Source organism: Nerophis lumbriciformis, linkage group LG24 (assembly GCF_033978685.3).
Source record: "Nerophis lumbriciformis linkage group LG24, RoL_Nlum_v2.1, whole genome shotgun sequence".
Lineage (NCBI taxonomy): Eukaryota > Metazoa > Chordata > Actinopteri > Syngnathiformes > Syngnathidae > Nerophis > Nerophis lumbriciformis.
In genome coordinates this window covers 40,850,005-40,861,852 of record NC_084571.2, presented here as the reverse complement: position 1 = coordinate 40,861,852, position 11,848 = coordinate 40,850,005, and positions in this window count along the sequence as shown.

The window sequence follows — 11,848 nt, the reverse complement described above, 5'->3', positions numbered from 1 at the left end:
CAGTGTTTTTCAACCTTTTTTGAGCCAAGGCACATTTTTTTGCGTTGAAAAAATGCAGAGGCACAATCATTAAAAAATAAAACTAAGTTGACAGTAAAAAGTCGTTGTCATAATTGTTGGATATGACTTTAAAGCATAACCAAGCATGCATCACTATAGCTCTTGTCTCAAAGTATCAATCAATCAATGTTTATTTATATAGCCCTAAATCAGGAGTGTCTCAAAGGGCTGCACAAGCCACAACGACATCCTCGGTACAAAGCCCACACAAGGGCAAGGAAAAACTCACCCCAGTGGGACGTCGATGTGAATGACTATGAGAAACCTTGGAGAGGACTGCATATGTGGGTAACCCCCCCACCCCCCCTCTAGGGGAGACCGAATGCAATGGATGTCGAGTGGGTCTGACATAATATTGTGAGAGTCCAGTCCATAGTGGATCTAACATAATAGTGAGAGTCCAGTCCATAGTGGATATAACATAATATTGTGAGAGTCCAGTCCATAGTGGATCTAACATAATAGTGTGAGAGTCCAGTCCATAGTGGATCTAACATAATATTGTGAGAGTCCAGTCCATAGTGGATCTAACATAATAGTGTGAGAGTCCTGTCCATAGTGGATCTAACATAATAGTATGAGAGTCCAGTCCATAGTGGATCTAACATAATAGTGAGAGTCCAGTCCATAGTGGATCTAACATAATAGTGTGAGAGTCCAGTCCATTGTGGATCTAACATAATATTGTGAGAGTCCAGTCCATAGTGGATCCAACATAATAGTGAGAGTCCAGTCCATAGTGGATCTAACATAATAGTGTGAGAGTCCAGTCCATAGTGGATCTAACATAATAGTGTGAGAGTCCTGTCCATAGTGGATCCAACATAATAGTGAGAGTCCTGTCCATAGTGGATCTAACATAATAGTGTGAGAGTCCAGTCCATAGTGGATCCAACATAATAGTGAGAGTCCTGTCCATAGTGGATCTAACATAATAGTGTGAGAGTCCTGTCCATAGTGGATCTAACATAATAGTGTGAGAGTCCAGTCCATAGTGGATCTAACATAATAGTGAGAGTCCAGTCCATAGTGGATCTAACATAATAGTGTGAGAGTCCAGTCCATAGTGGATCTAACATAATAGTGAGAGTCCAGTCCATAGTGGATCCAACATAATAGTGAGAGTCCAGTCCATAGTGGATCTAACATAATAGTGAGAGTCCAGTCCACAGTGGATCTAACATAATAGTGTGAGTCCTGTCCATAGTGGATCTAACATAATAGTGAGAGTCCTGTCCATAGTGGATCTAACATAATAGTGTGAGAGTCCAGTCCATAGTGGATCTAACATAATAGTGTGAGAGTCCAGTCCATAGTGGATCTAACATAATAGTGAGAGTACAGTCCATAGTGGATCTAACATAATAGTGAGAGTCCAGTCCATAGTGGATCTAACATAATAGTGTGAGAGTCCAGTCCATAGTGGATCTAACATAATAGTGAGAGTCCAGTCCATAGTGGATCTAACATAATAGTGTGACAGTCCAGTCCATAGTGGATCCAACATAATAGTGAGAGTCCTGTCCATAGTGGATCTAACATAATAGTGAGAGTCCAGTCCATAGTGGATCTAACATAATAGTGTGAGAGTCCAGTCCATAGTGGATCTAACATAATAGTGAGAGTCCAGTCCATAGTGGATCTAACATAATATTGTGAGAGTCCAGTCCATAGTGGATCTAACATAATATTGTGAGAGTCCAGTCCATAGGGGATCCAACATAATAGTGAGAGTCCAGTCCATAGTGGATTTAACATAATAGTGTGAGAGTCCAGTCCATAGTGGATCTAACATAATAGTGTGAGACTCCTGTCCATAGTGGATCTAACATAATAGTGTGAGAGTCCAGTCCATAGTGGATCTAACATAATAGTGTGAGAGTCCTGTCCATAGTGGATTTAACATAATAGTGTGAGAGTCCAGTCCATAGTGGATCTAACATAATAGTGTGAGAGTCCAGTCCATAGTGGATCTAACATAATATTGTGAGAGTCCAGTCCATAGTGGATCCAACATAATAGTGAGAGTCCAGTCCATAGTGGATCCAACATAATAGTGAGAGTCCAGTCCATAGTGGATCCAACATATTAGTGAGAGTCCAGTCCATAGTGGGGCCAGCAGGACACCATCCCGAGCGGCGCAGAGATGTTCCCAACCGATGCACAGGCGAGCGGTCCACCCCGGGTCCCGACTCTGGACAGCCAGCACTTCATCCATGGCCACCGGACCTGTGCCCCCCCCCACCCCCCCCCCCCCCCCACAAGGAAGAGGGGAGCAGAGGAGAAAAGAAAAGAAACGGCAGATCAACTGGTCTAAAAGGGGTCTATTTAAAGGCTAGAGTATACAAATGAGTTTTAAGATGGGACTTAAATGCTAAAAAAAATATAGGTGTACTGTCACCACCTGTCACATCACACCCTGACTTATTTGGACTTTTTTGCTGTTTTCCTGTGTGTAGTGTTTTACTTCTTGTCTTGCGCTCCTATTTTGGTGGCTTTTTCTCTTTTTTGGTATTTTCCTGTAGCAGTTTCATGTCTTCCTTTGAGCGATATGTCCCGCATCTACTTTGTTTTAGCAATGAAGAATATTTCAGATGTTTTTTCCTTCTTTGTGGGGACATTGTTGATTGTCATGTCATGTTCGGGTGTACATTGTCTTTGCTCCACAGTAAGTCTTTGCTGTCGTCCAGCATTCTGTTTATATTTACTTTGTAGCCAGTTCAGTTTTAGTTTAGTTGCTTATCTGTAAATGTTGCACATTATAAATAAAGGTTTTGTTATAGGGTTTGTGTCATGGTGTAAAAAATAAATGAATAAATGTTTGTTTTCCTGATCAGTCAGCGGATACAACGTGAGATAAAATAATGAACACAATTACGTCAATAATTCATTAAACATTTTTCATGCATTTTGTAAAAAAAAAGTAAAATAATTTTTTCATTTTTACATAAAGTGAGATAAAGTTACGAAATATTACAAAGAATACATAAAATGAGTTCATTTATGATGAAAATGTCACGATGCCTTTTATTTTCTTAAGTGTATTTTATTTCAAATGTTCAACTAACGAAATCCACCCATTTCCTACCGCTTGTTTATGTTTTCTGAATTGTAATTTCTTGTGTCTTTTGTTAATTGTAAATTGTTTTGGCAATTATGAATGAATAAATTGTGTATTTCGTGTAGGTATTGTAAATTGTTTTGTCTTTTGTTGTTTCATGAAATGTTAGTGTTTTGCACTTCAACGTGAGAACAGAAGCTGAAATAAAATAAAGAAATTCAAACACATGTGTTATGTTCATTCATTTTTTGTTGTTTTGCTATTTTACACATTTTATAATATATTTAATACAAAAAAATAGTGCGCCGGAAGACGGCAATTGACATCCGGTTACTTGAAATGGCGCCCCCTGGTGGAAGAATGCGTGTTTTCCCGATCAGTCAGCGGATCCAACGTGAGATAAAAATAATGAACACAATTACGTCAATAATGTGAAAGTATTCATTAAACATTTTTCATCCATTTTGTTAATTTTTTAAAAATATTTTTTTCCTAGTAATAATGTGAATGTATTTCATCCATCCATCCATCTTCTTCCGCTTATCCGAGGTCGGGTCGCGGGGGCAGCAGCCTAAGCAGGGAAGCCCAGACTTCCCTCTCCCCAGCCACTTGGTCCAGCTCCTCCCGGGGGATCCCGAGGCGTTCCCAGGCCAGCCGGGAGACATAGTCTTCCCAACGTGTCCTGGGTCTTCCCCGTGGCCTCCTACCATTAAACATTTTTCATGCATTTTGTAAAAAAAAAAAAAAAAAAAAAGTAAAATATTTTTTCCTTTTTACATACAGAAGTGCCTCCTTGTGCAGATAAAATGATGAAATAATAATACAAAGAATACACAAAATGTGTTCATTTATAATGAAAATGTCATGATGCATTTTATTTTCTTAATTGTATTTTATTTCAAATGTTCAACTAACAACATCCATCCATTTCCTACCGCTTGTCCCTCTCGGGGTAGCAGGGGTCTTGGGGCACTAGGAGGTTAACCCCTTTACTACACTCTTAGAAATAAAAGTGCTAAGTAGAACCATATACGGTTCTTCGGTTCGTCCTCATGGGAGGACCCTTTTTGGCTCCAGGTAGAACCTTTTTATCAAGGTTCCACCTGGAACCCTTTTGGAGGGTTCTACCTAGAACTGTGTGTGTAAGGTTCCACCCAGAACCCCCCATGAGAGGTTCTACAAAGAACCCACGCAGGGAGTTCCACTAAGAACCCTTTCGTATTTCAAGGGTTTCATCTAGAACACACACAGGGAGTTCCACTAAGAACCCTTTTGTATTTCAAGACTTTCATCTAGAACCCACGCAGGGAGTTCCACTAAGAACCCTTTCGTATTTCAAGGGTTTCATCTAGAACCCACACAGGGAGTTCCACTAAGAACCCTTTCGTTTGTCAAGGGTTTCATCTAGAACCTATGCAGGGAGTTCCACTAAGAACCCTTTCGTTTGTCAAGGGTTTCATCTAGAACCCATGCAGGGAGTTCCACTAAGAACCCTTTCGTATTTCAAGGGTTTCATCTAGAACCCACACAGGGAGTTCCACTAAGAACCCTTTCGTTTGTCAAGGGTTTCATCTAGAACCTATGCAGGGAGTTCCACTAAGAACCCTTTCGTATTTCAAGGGTTTCATCTAGAACCCACACAGGGAGTTCCACTAAGAACCCTTTCGTTTGTCAAGGGTTTCATCTAGAACCTATGCAGGGAGTTCCACTAAGAACCCTTTCGTATTTCAAGGGTTTCATCTAGAACCCACACAGGGAGTTCCACTAAGAACCCTTTCGTTTGTCAAGGGTTTCATCTAGAACCCATGCAGGGAGTTCCACTAAGAACCCTTTCGTATTTCAAGGGTTTCATCTAGAACCCACACAGGGAGTTCCACTAAGAACCCTTTCGTTTGTCAAGGGTTTCATCTAGAACCTATGCAGGGAGTTCCACTAAGAACCCTTTCGTATTTCAAGGGTTTCATCTAGAACCCACACAGGGAGTTCCACTAAGAACCCTTTTGTATTTCAAGACTTTCATCTAGAACCCACGCAGGGAGTTCCACTAAGAACCCTTTCGTATTTCAAGGGTTTCATCTAGAACCCACACAGGGAGTTCCACTAAGAACCCTTTCGTTTGTCAAGGGTTTCATCTAGAACCCATGCAGGGAGTTCCACTAAGAACCCTTTCGTATTTCAAGGGTTTCATCTAGAACCCACACAGGGAGTTCCACTAAGAACCCTTTCGTTTGTCAAGGGTTTCATGTAGAACCTATGCAGGGAGTTCCACTAAGAACCCTTTCGTATTTCAAGGGTTTCATCTAGAACCCACACAGGGAGTTCCACTAAGAACCCTTTCGTTTGTCAAGGGTTTCATCTAGAACCTATGCAGGGAGTTCCACTAAGAACCCTTTCGTTTGTCAAGGGTTTCATCTAGAACCCATGCAGGGAGTTCCACTAAGAACCCTTTCGTATTTCAAGGGTTTCATCTAGAACCCACACAGGGAGTTCCACTAAGAACCCTTTCGTTTGTCAAGGGTTTCATCTAGAACCTATGCAGGGAGTTCCACTAAGAACCCTTTCGTATTTCAAGGGTTTCATCTAGAACCCACACAGGGAGTTCCACTAAGAACCCTTTCGTTTGTCAAGGGTTTCATCTAGAACCTATGCAGGGAGTTCCACTAAGAACCCTTTCGTATTTCAAGGGTTTCATCTAGAACCCACACAGGGAGTTCCACTAAGAACCCTTTCGTTTGTCAAGGGTTTCATCTAGAACCCATGCAGGGAGTTCCACTAAGAACCCTTTCGTATTTCAAGGGTTTCATCTAGAACCCACACAGGGAGTTCCACTAAGAACCCTTTCGTTTGTCAAGGGTTTCATCTAGAACCTATGCAGGGAGTTCCACTAAGAACCCTTTCGTATTTCAAGGGTTTCATCTAGAACCCACACAGGGAGTTCCACTAAGAACCCTTTTGTATTTCAAGACTTTCATCTAGAACCCACGCAGGGAGTTCCACTAAGAACCCTTTCGTATTTCAAGGGTTTCATCTAGAACCCACACAGGGAGTTCCACTAAGAACCCTTTCGTTTGTCAAGGGTTTCATCTAGAACCCATGCAGGGAGTTCCACTAAGAACCCTTTCGTATTTCAAGGGTTTCATCTAGAACCCACACAGGGAGTTCCACTAAGAACCCTTTCGTTTGTCAAGGGTTTCATCTAGAACCTATGCAGGGAGTTCCACTAAGAACCCTTTTGTATTTCAAGGGTTTCATCTAGAACCCACACAGGGAGTTCCACTAAGAACCCTTTTGTATTTCAAGGGTTTCATCTAGAACCCACACAGGGAGTTCCACTAAGAACCCTTTTGTATTTCAAGACTTTCATCTAGAACCCACGCAGGGAGTTCCACTAAGAACCCTTTCGTATTTCAAGGGTTTCATCTAGAACCCACACAGGGAGTTCCACTAAGAACCCTTTCGTTTGTCAAGGGTTTCATCTAGAACCTATGCAGGGAGTTCCACTAAGAACCCTTTCGTTTGTCAAGGGTTTCATCTAGAACCCATGCAGGGAGTTCCACTAAGAACCCTTTCGTATTTCAAGGGTTTCATCTAGAACCCACACAGGGAGTTCCACTAAGAACCCTTTCGTTTGTCAAGGGTTTCATCTAGAACCTATGCAGGGAGTTCCACTAAGAACCCTTTCGTATTTCAAGGGTTTCATCTAGAACCCACACAGGGAGTTCCACTAAGAACCCTTTCGTTTGTCAAGGGTTTCATCTAGAACCTATGCAGGGAGTTCCACTAAGAACCCTTTCGTATTTCAAGGGTTTCATCTAGAACCCACACAGGGAGTTCCACTAAGAACCCTTTCGTTTGTCAAGGGTTTCATCTAGAACCCACGCAGGGAGTTCCACTAAGAACCCTTTCGTATTTCAAGGGTTTCATCTAGAACCCACACAGGGAGTTCCACTAAGAACCCTTTCGTTTGTCAAGGGTTTCATCTAGAACCCATGCAGGGAGTTCCACTAAGAACCCTTTCGTATTTCAAGGGTTTCATCTAGAACCCACACAGGGAGTTCCACTAAGAACCCTTTCGTTTGTGAAGGGTTTCATCTAGAACCCACGCAGGGAGTTCCACTAAGAACCCTTTCGTATTTCAAGGGTTTCATCTAGAACCCACACAGGGAGTTCCACTAAGAACCCTTTCGTTTGTCAAGGGTTTCATCTAGAACCCATGCAGGGAGTTCCACTAAGAACCCTTTCGTATTTCAAGGGTTTCATCTAGAACCCACACAGGGAGTTCCACTAAGAACCCTTTCGTTTGTCAAGGGTTTCATCTAGAACCTATGCAGGGAGTTCCACTAAGAACCCTTTTGTATTTCAAGGGTTTCATCTAGAACCCACACAGGGAGTTCCACTAAGAACCCTTTTGTATTTCAAGACTTTCATCTAGAACCCACGCAGGGAGTTCCACTAAGAACCCTTTCGTATTTCAAGGGTTTCATCTAGAACCCACACAGGTAGTTCCACTAAGAACCCTTTCGTTTGTCAAGGGTTTCATCTAGAACCCATGCAGGGAGTTCCACTAAGAACCCTTTCGTATTTCAAGGGTTTCATCTAGAACCCACACAGGGAGTTCCACTAAGAACCCTTTCGTTTGTCAAGGGTTTCATCTAGAACCTATGCAGGGAGTTCCACTAAGAACCCTTTTGTATTTCAAGACTTTCATCTAGAACCCACGCAGGGAGTTCCACTAAGAACCCTTTCGTATTTCAAGGGTTTCATCTAGAACCCACACAGGGAGTTCCACTAAGAACCCTTTTGTATTTCAAGACTTTCATCTAGAACCCACGCAGGGAGTTCCACTAAGAACCCTTTCGTATTTCAAGGGTTTCATCTAGAACCCACACAGGGAGTTCCACTAAGAACCCTTTCGTATTTCAAGGGTTTCATCTAGAACCCACACAGGGAGTTCCACTAAGAACCCTTTCGTTTGTCAAGGGTTTCATCTAGAACCCACGCAGGGAGTTCCACTAAGAACCCTTTCGTATTTCAAGGGTTTCATCTAGAACCCACACAGGGAGTTCCACTAAGAACCCTTTCGTTTGTCAAGGGTTTCATCTAGAACCCATGCAGGGAGTTCCACTAAGAACCCTTTCGTATTTCAAGGGTTTCATCTAGAACCCACACAGGGAGTTCCACTAAGAACCCTTTCGTTTGTCAAGGGTTTCATCTAGAACCTACGCAGGGAGTTCCACTAAGAACCCTTTCGTATTTCAAGGGTTTCATCTAGAACCCACACAGGGAGTTCCACTAAGAATCCTTTCGTTTGTCAAGGGTTTCATCTAGAACCCATGCAGGGAGTTCCACTAAGAACCCTTTCGTATTTCAAGGGTTTCATCTAGAACCCACACAGGGAGTTCCACTAAGAACCCTTTCGTTTGTCAAGGGTTTCATCTAGAACCCATGCAGGCAGTTCCACTAAGAACCCTTTCGTATTTCAAGGGTTTCATCTAGAACCCACACAGGGAGTTCCACTAAGAACCCTTTCGTTTGTCAAGGGTTTCATCTAGAACCCACGCAGGGAGTTCCACTAAGAACCCTTTCGTATTTCAAGGGTTTCATCTAGAACCCACACAGGGAGTTCCACTAAGAACCCTTTCGTTTGTCAAGGGTTTCATCTAGAACCTATGCAGGGAGTTCCACTAAGAACCCTTTCGTATTTCAAGGGTTTCATCTAGAACCCACACAGGGAGTTCCACTAAGAACCCTTTCGTTTGTCAAGGGTTTCATCTAGAACCCATGCAGGGAGTTCCACTAAGAACCCTTTCGTATTTCAAGGGTTTCATCTAGAACCCACACAGGGAGTTCCACTAAGAACCCTTTCGTTTGTCAAGGGTTTCATCTAGAACCCATGCAGGGAGTTCCACTAAGAACCCTTTCGTATTTCAAGGGTTTCATCTAGAACCCACACAGGGAGTTCCACTAAGAACCCTTTTGTATTTCAAGACTTTCATCTAGAACCCACGCAGGGAGTTCCACTAAGAACCCTTTTGTATTTCAAGGGTTTCATCTAGAACCCACACAGGGAGTTCCACTAAGAACCCTTTCGTATTTCAAGGGTTTCATCTAGAACCCACACAGGGAGTTCCACTAAGAACCCTTTCGTATTTCAAGGGTTTCATCTAGAACCCACACAGGGAGTTCCACTAAGAACCCTTTTGTATTTCAAGACTTTCATCTAGAACCCACACAGGGAGTTCCACTAAGAATCCTTTTGTTTGTCAAGGGTTTCATCTAGAACCCACGCAGGGAGTTCCACTAAGAACCCTTTCATATTTCAAGGGTTTCATCTAGAACCCACACAGGGAGTTCCACTAAGAACCCTTTTGTATTTCAAGACTTTCATCTAGAACCCACGCAGGGAGTTCCACTAAGAACCCTTTCGTATTTCAAGGGTTTCATCTAGAACCCACACAGGGAGTTCCACTAAGAACCCTTTTGTTTGTCTAGGGTTTCATCTAGAACCCATGCAGGGAGTTCCACTAAGAACCCTTTCGTACTTCAAGGGTTTCATCTAGAACCCACACAGGGAGTTCCACTAAGAACCCTTTTGTATTTCAAGACTTTCATCTAGAACCCACGCAGGGAGTTCCACTAAGAACCCTTTCGTATTTCAAGGGTTTCATCTAGAACACACACAGGGAGTTCCACTAAGAACCCTTTCGTTTGTCAAGGGTTTCATCTAGAACCTATGCAGGGAGTTCCACTAAGAACCCTTTCGTATTTCAAGGGTTTCATCTAGAACCCACACAGGGAGTTCCACTAAGAACCCTTTCGTTTGTCAAGGGTTTCATCTAGAACCCATGCAGGGAGTTCCACTAAGAACCCTTTCGTATTTCAAGGGTTTCATCTAGAACCCACACAGGGAGTTCCACTAAGAACCCTTTTGTATTTCAATACTTTCATCTAGAACCCACGCAGGGAGTTCCACTAAGAACCCTTTCGTATTTCAAGGGTTTCATCTAGAACCCACACAGGGAGTTCCACTAAGAACCATTTTGTTTGTCAAGGGTTTCATCTAGAACCCATGCAGGGAGTTCCACTAAGAACCCTTTCATGTTTCAAGGGTTTCATCTAGAACCCACGCAGGGAGTTCCACTAAGAACCCTTTCGTATTTCAAGGGTTTCATCTAGAACCCACACAGGGAGTTCCACTAAGAACCCTTTCGTATTTCAAGGGTTTCATCTAGAACCCACACAGGGAGTTCCACTAAGAACCCTTTTGTATTTCAAGACTTTCATCTAGAACCCACACAGGGAGTTCCACTAAGAATCCTTTTGTATTTCAAGACTTTCATCTAGAACCCACGCAGGGAGTTCCACTAAGAACCCTTTCATATTTCAAGGGTTTCATCTAGAACCCACACAGGGAGTTCCACTAAGAACCCTTTTGTATTTCAAGACTTTCATCTAGAACCCACGCAGGGAGTTCCACTAAGAACCCTTTCGTATTTCAAGGGTTTCATCTAGAACCCACACAGGGAGTTCCACTAAGAACCCTTTTGTTTGTCAAGGGTTTCATCTAGAACCCATGCAGGGAGTTCCACTAAGAACCCTTTCGTACTTCAAGGGTTTCATCTAGAACCCACACAGGGAGTTCCACTAAGAACCCTTTTGTATTTCAAGACTTTCATCTAGAACCCACGCAGGGAGTTCCACTAAGAACCCTTTCGTATTTCAAGGGTTTCATCTAGAACACACACAGGGAGTTCCACTAAGAACCCTTTCGTTTGTCAAGGGTTTCATCTAGAACCTATGCAGGGAGTTCCACTAAGAACCCTTTCGTATTTCAAGGGTTTCATCTAGAACCCACACAGGGAGTTCCACTAAGAACCCTTTCGTTTGTCAAGGGTTTCATCTAGAACCCATGCAGGGAGTTCCACTAAGAACCCTTTCGTATTTCAAGGGTTTCATCTAGAACCCACACAGGGAGTTCCACTAAGAACCCTTTTGTATTTCAATACTTTCATCTAGAACCCACGCAGGGAGTTCCACTAAGAACCCTTTCGTATTTCAAGGGTTTCATCTAGAACCCACACAGGGAGTTCCACTAAGAACCATTTTGTTTGTCAAGGGTTTCATCTAGAACCCATGCAGGGAGTTCCACTAAGAACCCTTTCATGTTTCAAGGGTTTCATCTAGAACCCACGCAGGGAGTTCCACTAAGAACCCTTTCGTATTTCAAGGGTTTCATCTAGAACCCACACAGGGAGTTCCACTAAGAACCCTTTCGTTTGTCAAGGGTTTCATCTAGATCCCATGCAGGGAGTTCCACTAAGAACCCTTTCATGTTTCAAGGGTTTCATCTAGAACCCACACAGGGAGTTCCACTAAGAACCCTTTCGTTTGTCAAGGGTTTCATCTAGAACCCACACAGGGAGTTCCACTAAGAACCCTTTCGTTTGTCAAGGGTTTCATCTAGAACCCATGCAGGGAGTTCCACTAAGAACCCTTTCATGTTTCAAGGGTTTCATCTAGAACCCACACGGGAGTTCCACAAAGAACTCTTTCATGTTTCAAGGGTTTCATCTAGACCTGACACAGGGGGTTCTAAAAACATCCCTTTTCAAAGGTTTTCACCGATAACCGTCTTGTCTTCTGAGGGTTCTATAAAGAACCATATTGTATTCTACAGATCAGTTTAGTTCATATTATATTGTGGTCATTTATCATGTTGACATTGAA